Source organism: Rhamphochromis longiceps, linkage group LG2 (assembly GCF_057381845.1).
Source record: "Rhamphochromis longiceps isolate RC_006_pf linkage group LG2, R_longiceps_female_GT1.1, whole genome shotgun sequence".
Classification (NCBI taxonomy): Eukaryota; Metazoa; Chordata; class Actinopteri; order Cichliformes; family Cichlidae; genus Rhamphochromis; species Rhamphochromis longiceps.
Genome location: NC_140558.1, coordinates 3,710,506 through 3,723,491, shown reverse-complemented (window position 1 = coordinate 3,723,491; position 12,986 = coordinate 3,710,506). Strand labels below are relative to the sequence as shown.

At 39.8% G+C, this 12,986-nt stretch overlaps 1 pseudogene; it reads left to right on the top strand.

Annotated features, from left to right (window-relative positions):
* Positions 1–10,247: 10,247 nt before the first annotated feature.
* LOC146676774 (signal-regulatory protein beta-2-like) lies at positions 10,248–11,522 on the top strand (annotated as a pseudogene).
* Positions 11,523–12,986: the final 1,464 nt, after the last annotated feature.

The following is a 12,986-nucleotide window of genomic DNA, read 5'->3' as shown; positions in this document are numbered from 1 at the left end:
ATCTACTTACTGTTGCTTGGTATGAAACAATCTACAGTTGAGGATTTTTTTCATCTTATAGATAATATGCTTTTATGTGTTTAAATTATGCTCTAGTTCTTTACATATACACTTGCATACACATCTAAGCTGCAAGATTCCTACTGTAGTCTGGTCATGACTGTTTTATTTACAATCTTATGTGCTGTCTTTAATAAAGCCCAAGTTATCAAAGTAATTATGTTTAAAATGGACATTACTGCACCGGGGGTGTGATTAAATGGGTGCCCACATAATTCCCCTACTTTCTTTCCTGTCATGTTAACAACCCATTCCTTTTTAATTAACATTTCTGTAAATTACTGCAAGGTTGTTGTAAAGTATTAATGTAAATAATATTTTCAGGGTGATATTCATGTACCAGGAAAAGGTAGCCAGTAGCCTACACAATTTCCTTAGGGATTAATAAAGTATTCTGATTCAAATTTGATTCAAGGGTCACTTAATTCCAGAGCAGCACATTTTTTGGAACCTTTTCTGCTCGACCATCTCTGATTTGCATAAAAAATGTTCATCTTTCGGCACATAACAATTGCTGTGAAATTTCCGAAATCAAACAACTGTGTAAACATAGTTAAAAGAATCAAGAGCAACCTGATTAAATATGTTAAACATGTCAGAATTTGAATATGTAGAAAAAGTATTTTGAGATTGAAACACATTTAGTCTTCCACTGTTTCCACTGAAAAAAACATTAAAATACCTGCATAGAGACTGTAATAATAAACTATTAATGGAATGGTAAAGTTTTTATCATGGTGTTTGTGTGAAAGACCGTCTTTTTGTACTGTAATCAGTGTTTATGTTGAAATAAAAAATTACTGCAAGAAAATCTGTGTTCCACTGCATATCCTTGATCAATGAGACATAAGATTTTCCTTTCTCTTTGTATGCTAAAACCTGTTAACCAAACTTGACTATTCCCTTTTTAACGTCATCCAACACTGCTATCATTTTTAACAGCTTTTCTTTTTTTCTTTTTTTTTTTATTAAAAGGTTACAAAGCCCTGCTTGGCTTAATATATTGGTCCTTCATCCCGTCAGTGTTCTGGAAGATTTTATTGTTAAAAATTGTTGCTCATTGTCTTTTGGTGTCTTTTGGCCGGTTGTGCTTCAGATGGATGTTCAGTTAGTTACCTGTTGTTGTTAAAATTGGGGCGGCAGGGGGAAGGAGGGGGATGCAACACAGTCTCCCTGTAGTGATCACCCAGCAGGGCAAGGATTCGTAGCACTGCATAGTTTGTCTAATCTATTATAAATAATAACATAACTGTCTGCTCCTGTATTTTATTACATGTTGTAATAATTGTATATATAACATTCAATAAGTTTTCACAGGTTATCACTTGTTCCACATGTGTCATGTTATAGCCTTATTTCAATGGATTAAATACATTTTTACCTCATATGCTATGACAAAATGAAGAAAGGCTGCTTGAAATTTTTACAAATTTATTAAAGCAATTAAACTAAAATATAACATTCAGTGTAGAAGTTAAAGGTTTTGTGGTGCTACATAGTCTGTCTAATATATTATATACAATAATAATAGACACTGGTGCAAAAGCACAATAACAATCAATACAAATATAAAGGTAACAGTAATGTCTGATAATATGTGGGGTGTAGATATACAGTGTTTTACATGAACAGGCAGACTTTTATACTTTGTGTAGACTTTACAGGTATATACCTATTTTTGTGGCACAGAATATGACATACAACAACTTAATGCATTAACAATATGACACAATGAGTATATGAAAAAATATATATGTATCACACAGAGAGTCATATATCTTTCTGTCAGTCTCAGAGTTAGAGCTTGTGAGCTCTGCAAAAAATGTGTCATCCAGAGCATGTGTTATGCTCAGACATGTGGATTATTGATTAATGAAACATGCCAATATTAGAATAAAAGGATATTCTGACAATGACTATTATAAATTCAGTATAACAGGCCTTGATTGAACTTTGGTGCTTTGGTGCTCTAAAGCAAAGAAAAACCTTTGGTGTCTACATGAAATAAGACAATAATAAATAAGATAATAATAATAATAATAATAATAATAATAATAATAATAATAATAATAATAATAATAATAATAATAATAATAATAATAATAATAAAGTAAAACTCTGAATACATTTACTGAATAGGTTTCACTGATTAGTAATATTTTGAGTCAGTCATAAAATTTTGCAAAAACTTCCTGAAGTAATTGTTTCAGTAATATATCCAAAATTCACTTTATACCAGTAAAATAAGCCAACATCATCCCCAGGGATATTACATGTCCACTTTAGCAGAGCTGAACTGCAGTAAAGTGTTTCATTTCAGTTAAGATTGTAATTATACTGAAAATTGTAATTCAATATATGATGTCAGGATGCTGTTTACTCCACTTGGCCTCTTGGTTTTTATCTCTCTTTTGTCCTCATTCATTTTGTTTAACTGTTTCATAAATTAAATGCATCAAAAAAATTTAAAACCAAATATGTATATTTGGGTCCTCGGAATCAGAGATCCCCTCTTTTTGTTACAGTGTGGTATTCAAACTTTTAAAACTGATCTGAATATTTTCTAAATTGATTTTGGTCAGACAAAGACAAACGTAAATGGCCTGCATTTGTATAGCGCTTTACTTAGTCCCTAAGGACCCCAAAGCGCTTTACACTACATTCAGTCACTCACACATTCACACACAATGTGAATGTGTGCAGCATTGTAGCCACAGCTGCCCTGGGGCACACTGACAGAGACGAGGCTACCGGACACTGGTTCCAACGGGCCCTCTGACCACCACCAGTAGGCAACGGGTGAAGTGTCTTGCCCAAGGACACAATGGCCGAGACTGTCGGAACCGGGGCTCAAACCGGCAACCTTCCGATTACAAGACGAACTCCCAACTCTTGAGCCACGATCGCCCCGTGACGTATTCTGAGACACTTCTCTGTTTTCACAGATCATCTTCTTTTGTTGTGAGAGGGCTCATCTAGACTAACAGCAAATTCAGTACTCTTAACAAAATTACAGTTGAGCAAGAAGTGTTAGCAATCCTGTGATATGAGATTTAAAAGGCTGAAATTAGTCTGACAGACTCAAAACATGAATGACAAACAATTGACAGTTTTGGCTTGTTTTCATCTGACGTGACATTGTAGTTCGGTACATGCATTAGAAGAAGCTTTAGCTTATTGTGCAATTTCCTGACAGGTGAGAAATGATGAAAGGAAATGGTATAAGATCCTGCCACACAAGTGGCGTCCTCTTTTACGCTCATCAACTGTAACATTAAAACCACTAACGCTGAAACCACGCCCTGGCATTTGTGTAAATATTACAGCGATACATATCAGCCAACTAAACACTTTTGTAGCCCAAGCAAACCTCTCGTGGCAAAGTCAGTCACCAATTTCATCACCCTCACCTAGAAGAACAACAGCCCTCTCATGCCACAAAACTTCTCCTGAACAACTCAAGGAATGCAACATTTTGCCCAACCTTCAGACTCAAGCATTCACAGGATGCACTATAACAAGCCACAAATAAACCATTCAATAACCCAATGGCTAAGGAGAGGGACATCTGGTAGCCTCAATTCAATTCAATTCAATTCAATTCAGATTTGTTAATATAATGTCACAACACAACCACAGTTGCCTCAGTGCTCTTTATATTTTAAGGTAAAGACCCTACAATAATACAAAGAAAACAGAGCGCACCATACGTCACATGACTCCCTATGAGCAAGTGCTTTGGTGACAGTGGGAAGGAAAAACTTCCTTTTAACAGCAGGAAACCTCCAGCAGAACCAGATATAAAAACAAGACAAACCGATGATGTGGATGAGAGTCAGAGATTAATAATAAAAAAAAAATATCTATAACAAATTATAATTAATTATTATAAATTATAATTTTAAAAAATAAATAGTGAATGAAAAGGGTGACTAAAAAATCCTCAAGCAGCCTAGACGCACTGCAGCTTAACTAAGGGAGAGTTCAGGGTCACCTGATTCAGCCCTAACGCTATCCTTAATTTATTTCTTATCTCGTTTTAAGCCTAATCTTGAAAGTACAGATAGTGTCTGTCACCCGAATCAAAACTGGCAGCTGGTTTGAAGAAGGGTTTGAAAACTGAAGGCTCTGCCTCCCATTCTACGTTTAAATACTGTGATAGGGGTGATATGGTACTATAAGGTCATTGAGGCAAGAAGGGGCCTGATTATTCATGACCTTGTATGTGAGGAGCAGGATTTTAAATTTTAAAATTCTGGATTTAACAAACAGCCAATAAAGAGAAGCCAATATAGGAGAAATGTGCTCTCGCTTTCTAATAATAATGGATTGGATTTATATAGCGCTTTTCAAGGCACCCAAAGCGCTTTACAATGCCACTATTCATTCACTCTCACATTCATACACTGGTGGAGGCAGCTACAGTTGTAGCCACAGCTGCCCTGGGGCAGACTGACAGAAGCGAGGCTGCCATATCGCGCCATCGGCCCCTCTGGCCAACACCAGTAGGCAAGTAGGGTAAAGTGTCTTGCCCAAGGACACAACGACCAGAACAGAGAGCCCAGGGATCGAACCGGCGACCTTCCGGTTACAGATGTGATTCCCAACCCCCTGAGCCACGGTCGCCCTTTGTAATCCCTCTTTGTAATCTTGCTGCATCATTTTGAATCAACTGAGATTTTTCGGGATTTTTTAGGACATCCTGATAATAAGGCATTACAGTAGCCCAATAATAAATGCATGAACTGTTTTTCCAGCTGTACTTACACTGCTTCTCCTGTGATCTAAACCTTTATAAGTGGCAGAAAAGGAAAGGATGAATGGATACACTGAGGCAACCAGATAATTTTGATATATAACAGCCTTATTTACAAGCTAAACCAGTAAGTACTTTTTAGAAAGAGGCAGTAACACGTTTTCTGCAGAAACAGAGAAACTTTGACATGACTGCTGCATGTACAGGAACTGTTTACATATGAAAACGAAAATGTTGCACTTAGGAGCACATCAAAAAGCTAACAATGGCCAGTGCACACACAACTGTGCAAAGATAGTTTAACCGAATTGACTTATCCTTTTTCATTTCAAAGTGCAGCGGTATTTGTACGTTAGTGCCTGTGAAAGAACAAGCAAAGCCACATGTGGCAGCTGAACTGTGAGATACAGGCCGCGGCTAGCTACTTCTCTGCAAACCTGTTTACTCCGAACACACAAGTATTTTGTTATCTACAGGATGTGTAGCCTGTTCACAGTGTTACGACTTTGTCTTTCATGTCGACTTGCTGATTGGGTGCAGGCACTACCCACAGCTAGGTTGCGGTTACAAAAAGATCAAATACAATAGTTTAGCGCAAAAGAAGTGGACAGTCCTCTCTCACGCATGCCTTAACAAATGTGTGTCACAGCACACATGCAACATGCCACACATAGCACACAAGGACACTTTGTATGCAACTGTCTGCACCAGTAGCTTTCAGAATATGATATTAAATGGCACCCTAGCCTTCCTCTCTCATAGATTCTCAAACCCATTAATTAGGGCAGGCACAATTCAGTTCTGAGTACAAAACAGGAAGCGATGCTTTATATAAATTTAGAGTTTTTGGAAATCCTGATAAGGTTTGCAAACAATAACCCCCATGCACAGACACTAAAAATCAAAGGAGAAAAAAATCCTGTGTGGATTCAAACCAGGCAGCCTCATCACTGCTGAATTTTCCATGCATCATTTGTTTCACACAGCTTGTGAAACAAAAAGCAAGGAATCAACCACAAATGACTTTTGTATTAGTTACTTGTTTATGATTTTACCTCATTAACATTACTCCTGCTTCTACCACAAAAGCTGGTTCTACAATTAAAATGTAATAAAAGTAATGATGAATACTCTTATTTGTCAAATCAAATCAAATCACTTTTATTGTCACATCACATGTGCAGGTACATTGGTACAGCACATGTGAGTGAAATTCTTGTGTGCGAGCTTCACAAGCAACAGAGTTGTGCAAATACAATAATGTAAACAAGCAAAATACAAGAATGGCTACATCTGAAACTAATAAATATATGTACAATATATAATAGTATATGCATTTCTGGATGTGTATACTAAATATTTTTCTACGTGTGTGTGTGTGTGTGTGTGTGTGTGTGTGTGTGTGTGTGTGTGTGTGTGTGTGTGTGTGTGTGTGTGTGTGTGTACACATATTTTACAAATTAAATAGAGTAAACAATAAATAAAATATATAAAATAAATAAAATAAAATATACAGAGTGAGACATGTACACCAAGGAACCGGAAGCTGCTCACTCTCTCCACAGCAGCGCCGTTGATGGTGATGGGGGTGTGTACTTCTCTGCACCTCCACTATCAACTCCTTTGTCTTTGCGACGTTGAGGGTGAGATGGTTGTCTTGACACCAGTGGGTCAGGGCGCTGACCTCCTCCCTGTAAGCCGTCTCATCACCATTGGTGATAAGACCCACCACTGTAGTGTCGTCCGCAAACTTCACAATGATGTTGGAGTTGTTAGTGGCTGTGCAGTCGTAGGTGTAGAGTGAGTACAGGCGAGGGCTCAGTACACACCCCTGTGGAGCACCAGTGTTCAGTGTGATGGGGGATGAGGTGATGCTGCCCAGTCTGACCACCTGGCGTCTGTCAGACAGGAAGCTAAGGATCCAGCTGCAGAGGGAGCTGCTCAGTCCTAGATCCTGCAGTTTCCTGTCCAGCTTCGAGGGAACGATGGTATTGAATGCTGAGCTGTAATCTACAAACAGCATCCTCACATACGTGTCTCTCTTCTCCAGGTGTGACAGGGCAGTGTGTAGTGTCAGGGCTATGGCATCATCAGTGGACCTGTTGTGGCGGTATGCAAACTGTAGAGGGTCCAGTGAGTCGGGTAGTGCAGAGCAGATGAAGTCCCTGACCAGCTTCTCGAAGCATTTGCTTACGATGGGGGTCAGGGCTACAGGTCGCCAGTTGTTCAGTGAGGAAATGGTGGAGGATTTGGGTACAGGGACGATGGTGGCCACTTTGAAGCAGGCTGGGACTACAGACAGAGAGAGGGAAAGGTTGAAGATGTGTGTGAACACTCCAGCCAGCTGAGCCGCGCATGACTTGAGGACGCGGCCGGGAATCCCGTCCGGACCAGTAGCTTTGCGCGCGTTCACCTTCCTGAAGCACCTCCGCACATCCTCCTCAGACACAGTGTGCGCACTGACGTCATCCGCGGTGCGCACACTGTCCGGTCTCATGGTGTTCGCTGTGTCGAATCTAGCGTAGAATACGTTTAGATCCTCACACAGAGAGGCCGTGGTCTGTGGTGTGCTGGTTTTCCCTCTAAAGTCTGTGATCGTGTTTAGTCCCTGCCACATACTCCGAGGGTTGTCAAACTGTTGTTCCACCCTGTCCCTGTACTCACGTTTGGCTGCTTTGATCGTCTTCCGGAGTTGGTAATGTGCGTGTTTGTAGTCCGATGTGTTCGCGGAGGCAAAGGCGGTGTTCCGTGCCGCCAGTGCCGCGCGAACATCTCCGTTAATCCAGGGTTTTTGATTTGGGAAGGATTTAACTGTTCTGGATGGGACGACATCTTCCACGCATTTCCTGATAAATCCGCAGACTGAGTCTGTGTATTCATCAATGTCCCTAGCAGCCACGTGAAAATTTCCCAGTCCGCGTGATCAAAACAGTCCCGCAGCGCAGACTCCGATTGGTCCGTCCAACAGTGCACCGCCCTCCGGGTTGGAGCTTCCTGTTTCAGCTTCTGCCTGTAGGCGGGCAGGAGCAGGATGGAGCGGTGATCTGATTGGCCGAATGGGGCGCGGGGGAGGGCTTTGTACGCATCCCGGAAAGAGGTGTAGCAGTGGTCGAGTAGCCGATCTCCACGAGTGTTAAAATGGATGTGTTGGTGGAGTTTGGGTGAGACTTTCTTCAGGTTTCCCTTATTAAAGTCTCCGGCTGTGATAAACGCTGCCTCTGGGTGTGCGGTTTCCTCGCTGCTGATCGCGCTGTACAGTTCCCTGAGTGCTCGGTCAGTGTCGGCTTGTGGGGGAATGTAAACAGCCGTAATAATCACTGCTGTAAATTCCCTCGGTAGCCAGAATGGCCGGCACTTAATCATCAGGTACTCCAGGTCCGGTGAGCAGAAGGATTTGACCGGGTGCACGTTTGCATTTGGTGCTGTCTTGTGAGCTAAAGTGAGCTAAAGTAATTGAACAATATACATCCATACAAATGTGTCGATCTATCAGTTAAACCAATGAATGAATAATAAATGAAGACATTTTGAGGTAACAGATTATCTGTACTGTTTATTCATTCTAACGTCTGTCAGCAAAATTGTGCCAGTTTAGGGTTTTATTGATGAAACCCTATAGCGCTTTTTCTAGTCCCTAAGGACCCCAAAGCACTTCACACTACATTCAGTCATTCACACACTGGCGATGGCAGCTACAATGTAGCCACAGCTGCCCTGGGGCGCACTGACAGAGGCGAGGCTGCCGGACACTGGCGCCACCGGGCCCTCTGACCACCACCAGTAGGCAAACATGGGGTTAGTATCTTGCCCAAGGATATTTGGCATGCAGCCAGGAGGCAGCCTGGGATCGAACCACCGACCTTCTGATTAGTGGCTGACCTGCTCTGCCACCTGAGCTACAGCCACCTATTATTCTAGATGCTTATGTACTTTGTTGCAGCGGTAATCATAATTTATCTTACCTTATATTGGATGGTAATGAAAAAGAAACTTTACCCTTGGAGCTTTTGCCAGTTGTCCACTGGGCTGGTTTTGAATGAGGATAAATTTTGAAATTTTGGCACCACCGCTGTTTCTCCCACCTATTTCATGTGTTTCTATAAGTACTATGTAAATGCATTTTTACACTACAGGATATCGGCCAAGACATGGACATGTTATGTCATAGATTTCCCACTGAAGCAGGAGCTGAACGTAGGAGACACACCTTAGTATTAATCCTGGAAATGCTGCAGATTATCGATAAAGATGTCTGGCATTTCTTCTTAACAAAACTGAGGTAACCAAAGTGGATGGATAGAATTTTATTACTTAAGTAATAAACTTAAGATAATTAAGTGTCTGCTGCTGTTTTCTATGAAATGCTCTACAACTTGCATATTAGTTCTGTCTTTGAAGAAGCAAAACCATTTAGTATTTGTTCATCCTGCTCTTCAGCTCTTCCGAAGAATAACATGACATGGCCTTGCACCAATGAAACATGCAGGTTGCAAATTTTCTCTAAAGTGCAGAGTATAATGTATTTGAGATATTTCTTGCAGCAAGTAGTACAACCAGGAATAGAACTGCATTTTACTGTTTCTGTGATTAACTTCTCCTATCAGATAGTCAAATGTGAAAATTGACTAATCTGAAATATTCAGAAAACAAGAAAAATAGTTTTTTCTAAAAAAAATTCTAAATATGTTTTAGAACGTTCATGTGGGGAGGTAAGTACACATCCAGTGTGACAGGAAGTGTACTTTTAAGCCTGCTCTATGTTAACCAATCAAATACATTTTATAGTCTAACCCAACATGTACAGTTCTCCTCTTAGACCTGCTGAAACACCACAACAAAGGAGCAGTGTCAAGATGATCATATTGTGGGCTGCATTTAACATTATGCACTCCATACTGTATATAAATGCCACTTGTTTTGCACATATTCAACTCTGTATATTTTATATATTTTATTATTATTATTATTATTATTATTATTATTATTTTATTTTTATTTTTTTTACTATTTAATTTGTAAAAATGTGTATACACACACACACACACACACACACACACACACACGTAGGAAAATATTTAGTATACACATCCAGAAATGCATACACTATTATATATTGTACATATATTTATTAGTCTCAGGTTGGCCATTCTTGTATTTTGCTCGTTTGTGTTGTTGTGTTTGCACATCTCTGTTGCTTGTGGGGCTCGCACACAAGAATTTCACTCACATGTGCTGTGCCAGTGTGCCTGCACATGTGATGTGACAATAAAAAGTGATTTGATTTGATTTGATTTTTTTGATTTGATTGCTTTTTTTAAGTGCTTTTTTATTCTGATTATATGTCTGAAATATAATTATTTATGTTGAATAGATTTGTGTGTATATACAATAACAAGAGTATTTTTAAATTTTAAATTATTTTTGTCTCGTGATTTTTTCTATGTTTTGTTTTCACTCAGATTCTCTGGTTCCAGTGAAAACCGCTCATCTTGGTGAAGCAGCAGCTTTAACATGTGCTAGAACTACTAAAGAGATCAGCAGTAGAGTCCAGTGGTACAAGCAGAGTGTCGGAGATGCTCTTAAATTAGTTGTTACATTTTATGGAACTACACAGCCTGTTTATACTCCAGAGTTTCCTGAATCAAGATTTGAGGCAAAAATTGATAAAAATTTTGGCAACCTGACTATTGTGAAGACAGTCCAAGAAGATGAGGGCTACTATCACTGTGAGCAAGGCAGTTGTGTTAGTGGTGAATGGAGCGGGATGTATTTGTTAGTAAAAGGTATTCAACTGTTCTACTTTTACAAACATTTTAAAAATCTCTGAGCATGTTTTGAAGAATGTCTTTGTGTTTTGTATTACACAGGAAACACTCAGAGGTCATCAAACTATATCGTTGTCCAAAAGCAGATGGAATCAAATCCAGTCTATTCAGGAGACACAGCGACTCTCGAGTGTTCAGTCTTCTCTGATTCTGAGAACAAGACGTGTCCAGGAGATCATAATGTTTTCTGGTTCAGAGCGGGATCTCATCCAAACATCATCTACACTGACGGGAAAAGACATAATGAATATGAGAACAGATCTAACCCTCAGAAAAGATGTGTTTATCGCTTCTCTAAGAGCGTCAGCTCCTCTGATGCTGGGACTTACTACTGCGCTGTGGCCACATGTGGGGAAATAATATCTGGAAATGGAACTATACTTAATATTCAAGGTACCCGTCCCATTGATTTTTAAATTAATCCATATAATATGTAAATTATATAATATTTAAGTGCCAGTATGTACAGTGACAATTAATTAATACAATTTTTATAACTTTGAGGTAACATCAAACTTGTTTCAGGAGACACTCCGTCGTCACAGCCAGGAAGTACGATTATTTTTCTGCTGTGTGTGGGTATAATATTGTTATAGCTGTCCTCATGTACACATTCAAAAGAAACAACAATGATCATCACAAAGGTAATCAAAGTTACTCACAGTTCGCTACAGATCAAAAGTTAAAAAATCTTACATTTGTATTTATTGTCATCTGTCTATTCTGTAATCAAGCACTTGTCCAGCAGAAAAACTTTTGTGGTCAGAAAACACAACAGGTAAAGTACTTAATGACAGCAATATCCTCAGAAATATGAATCTTTTATGGTTAAGTTTTGATCTTTCCAATATTTGTTTTTCTTTCTCCATTTCCCAGAATAAGGACACATGGATGTTTTCTGCTGTTGTCTTTACCATGATAGAAGCTGACAGATGCGAAATGAAAGAGTCAAAGGTGGAGAAGCATGAAATCTACAAAGCTGTGAAGACCTTTGGCCTTGAATAGTATTTTAGTATTTAGTATTTATTTATTTATTGTCATTGTCAAGAACAATGAAATTGCGTTTGGGGCTTCCATACAACCCAAAAAAAAGAAGAAAATAATAAATACCCCTTAAAACCCAAGTGTACATATTTAACCCAGTGTGACTCCAATGCAATAAGACAATCCTTAGCAATAATGTTCGTAGAAATTCAGACAAAGACCTGAGAAACATGACAAAATACAACAATGCAACCCATTCAATATTATTGTACTGTGAGATATGATATCAGATATGATAGTTATCTATTTAAGAAGGGGGGGGGGGGCAGGAGGGGGAAGAGAATAAAGATATGATGCACCAATGCAGACCAGTTCATTGCTATTAAGAAGTTGGATATGGTTATTGTCCGTGAGAGGGGGGCAGAGAGTTCAGGAGCCTCACAGCCTGTGGATACAGGCTGTTGGCCAGTCTGGATGTTCTGGCCTGTATAGACCTGTACCTTCTCCCTGAGGGCAGCAGATGGAAAAGGTGGCGCGCAGGGTGATGTTGGTCCCGCAGGATACTGTGCACCCTCCTCAGACAGCGAGTGGGGAAGATATTACTGATCTCTGGCAGACTTGTTCCAATAATTCTGCCAGCTTCTTTCACCACCCGCTGGAGTGCTTGCTGATCGGCCTTGGTGCAGCTGGGGAACCACACTAGAAATCCATACGTCAGAACGCTGCTGATGGCACAGTTGTAGAAGTTCAACATCAGAGATCTGGGAATGTGTGCGCTCCGCAGTCTCCTCAGGTAGTAGAGGCGCTGTTGGGCCTTCCGTGCAACTGAGGTGATATGGTTGCCCCAGGACAGGTCCTCGGTCACAGTTACCCCTGTGACCAGGAGATATTTTATTTTGTATTCTTATGATCACAGTTATAATCAGAAGTATCAATCATTAATCATTTACCATTGTTGAACCAGTTGACAGAATAATCTTTGAACCATATCTATGTTAACATTAATCTACACAGATTATCAGTACTCTAATCAGTCTATTGTTGTTCTGTACTATTCATGTTATTTGCTTAAAGCGGTTTCACAGTTCTGTAATCACTCAGAAGCCTGTGGGGCCTGCTGGACCCTGCCTTGGTTCTATGTTCAGTTCTGCACGTACACAGGCCTTGAAAGTACATGCACGCTCTTATACAACACATAAATGTGTACACACACCCTTAGTAAGAATAGGAGGGTCATCTGAGGACAGTTTTCTGATAGATATACTTTCACAATAGACACGAATAGATATACACACCACACACTGGTTTTCTCTGAGTGCTGGGCTGAGTGGAAACATCTGGAGGCCTTATAAGGAGAACTT